The sequence below is a fragment of the Hibiscus syriacus genome, unplaced genomic scaffold, assembly GCF_006381635.1.
Source record: "Hibiscus syriacus cultivar Baekdansim isolate YM2019G1 unplaced genomic scaffold, ASM638163v2 tig00002193_pilon, whole genome shotgun sequence".
Taxonomy (NCBI): domain Eukaryota; kingdom Viridiplantae; phylum Streptophyta; class Magnoliopsida; order Malvales; family Malvaceae; genus Hibiscus; species Hibiscus syriacus.
In genome coordinates this window covers 3,132,903-3,136,176 of record NW_024061914.1, presented here as the reverse complement: position 1 = coordinate 3,136,176, position 3,274 = coordinate 3,132,903, and positions in this window count along the sequence as shown.

The following is a 3,274-nucleotide window of genomic DNA, read 5'->3' as shown; positions in this document are numbered from 1 at the left end:
ATATATAGTTAGAGGGTCACAATCCATCCTTTGAATTACTATCATTTTCCACGCCAACCATAAACATCCTTCACCATTTTTGTTACATTCATCAACCATTCCCACTACACTTCTTTCATTTACAGTCCACTCCAACTTCATTCTACCATTTCCATTACTTTCATATACATATTTATATATACATATTTCCCTTGTTGTAACGTTGTATGTGCATTTTCAGTCTTCAATCAAAGCACTGTGAAGTTCTTACTAGAATCACGATCGGGCACACTCATATATGACTCGAAACACATAATCGAGATCATATCAAAAATACTATCTTATACTTACTTTAGAGTAATAAAAAAATAGATAAACTATAATCCTAGGGATATCCTTTTTGCAACATAAGAAAGTTAAGAACAAAATCAATCTATTCGTATTTTCCTTAACAATAAACATATCCAGACAATGTTGAGACAATGTTTTTAACTTTCAATTGACTCCAAATTCTAATATGCATTTAGAACAATTTATATATATCTATGGTGTGTTTTAAATTTGTTTAAATATTTGATTATTCATTTGATTAGAATAAAATTTAGATAAAGTAAATTTTAGTTTGAGTCAGATAAGAAATAAATATTTTTATTTGACTATAATTATAAGATAATATATTCAAATATTATTTAATATATTAATTATATTAATGCTAAATAATGAAATAATTTCAATATTATTTTCACATAAATGTTTTTCATTATAATATTTAATTAATATTATAATTTATCAGATTTTAATTTATCTTATATTCTTTAATTAAATATAATAATATTATATTTTACTTAATAAATCAAACAAAACAGTATAACACCCAATAATGTAATAATATATTATATTTTAAAAATCTTATTTTCAGAAATAGTTTTCTATTTTTTTGGTTATAAGATAAGAAACTGGTTTAGCAGCGATTATAGCTGCTCCACCGAGGATTCGTATCCAGACGGAGGAGCTCATGAAATCCATCGGGCGGTTGAATAAAACGCATTTTAGGTAAGGACTTTATCGCAAGAATGATGAACCATCAAATAAAAATGTTGTCCCGTGAATGAAAGAAATTCATTGTAATTCTCTTTTGCGTTTTTCTGTTAGAAGATTCATCATTCTTTAAAATTATTGATTTTGCTGGTGCGAACTTTGATAATTTTAGATATGATAATAGTATTCTGGGTAAAGTATACAAATGATATTTCAATTATAGGGTGTTGTTTTGTTAAGTTATATTACTATTAAAAGTTATAAAATGATCCACCAACTCTATTATATTGCTTTATGAGTTCCTAGATTATTAAAAGTTATAAAATAGGCACCTGACTATTCATATGTTTCAAACTCGTTATTTATCGTTAAAAATTTATGACAATATGAGCTGGACATTAATATGTCGACTGAGATATGATAGTCGTTTGAGATTTTGGGATCATATTTTATTATATCACAGTCAGCAGGTTAACGTACAGCTCAGATTGTTGATAAATTTTGAACAGAAAATGATGAGTTTAGAACATATGTATAGTTGAGTGACCATTTTGTAACTTTTAACAATCGAAAGACTCAATAAAACAATGTTCTATAGGCAAGAGACAATTTCATAACTTTTAATAGTTGGGAGACTCAACAAAGCAACATCTTGTAGTTGGAGGACCATTTGTGTATTTTACCCTAATATTTAATAAAAGCTAAAAGTTTAGTATGTGTATCGCATTTGTTTTAATTAAATTATTTTTATTCTAAAATGTCAAACCAAACTTCATATTTCACTTTGACATCCAAGAAGCAAATTTATCTAATTGGAGAAATAAATATAAAGCCAGAATTAGAAGGTAATCTCAGCAAAAAATTCTTCTTTTTTAGGTTAAATTTCCACATACTTGACCAAAAAAAAAACAAATCAAAACATTTCCCACCATGTTCATAATGGAAATGAATAAAATTCCATCTATATTACACATGAAACTTTAGTGTAAGAAAAAGAAAGGGAAAAAATGGGTGTAAAATGGAATCAATGGGATCTAAATGGTAGGAAAATCTTGTAATTCATAACAGATCATGGACAAAAGAAACCAGGTTTGGTCCAAAAACAAAGACAGCAAAAGCCAACTGTTTCCTCTGATTTTGATGCCCGATATATGCTTCAGCTCCAAGCAATCATGTATTAAAGCCATACCAAATTCTGGGGAGAAGAGGTTGGTTTTTCTTGATTTCTGGTATTGTTTTGGATTTCTTTTGATCATATTGCTTTATTGATTTCTGGTTTGCTTTGAATTATGGGTTCCATTTGTTTTTTTTTTTTTTACTCGTGCATTGATGCTAATTGATTTCTCATTAATCCTATGTTTTTTATTAGCATAAATGGGACAGTTGGAATTTCAGCAGCGGTGGGAGCTACGGAGGAACAGAGACGACGGCCTCAACTCTTCGTTTAATGGTTTGAAATCGAGTACCAAACCGCTTCTTAAGAAACATATGCCGGTGTCGAACTCAATTTCAGTTGGTGATGATGATGGAACTAATAGATTTGAGCAGAAGAATCCTGGAACTGGTGATCACATTACTACTGGGAAAGCTAAGAGATGCAGAACTAGGAATGTGAGCAACAAATTGAAGAGGGATTTCCCTGAAAAAATCGATACATGCACCCGAAGATCAAGCCATGACAACAACTTTATCCACTGAACCAATTGTTGCAAATCACGGACTTGATGCTTCATTCTTCAACTATATTCAAGCAAGTTCTACTGAAGGATCATTTCCAGTGATCGATTTCGATGAAAGAACTTGAAGCTTTGACTTATGGGATCCAAAAACATAGGTTCCCTTGATCTGAATAGCCCCTTAGCATCGAGTATCGGAACCAGATTTTGTTTCCCATTTCAGCAGGCCATAGATGTTGGTTCAAGTAGTACAAGAGAAATCAATCCACAGTATCTTTCAAAGCAGAACAATAACAAACAACTGAGCTTGATGATGAATGGGGGAAGCTATAATCTATCAGAAATTATTGCATCAAACAATCACCATTGCATCATGTCATGCCAGATGCAAAACTTTAAAGATGGTCATCTTTTCAAACAATCACAATGAAATATGATTTTTAATAATATGAGATCGAGTGCTAAAATGGTTTTACCCAAAAAATATCAACAAAGTTTTAAAGCTTCTCTCTTTGATAGATAGTCTTCATATAGTTAAATGAGATTGCAAATATGGAAAGAATCATCTGAAATCATCAGTC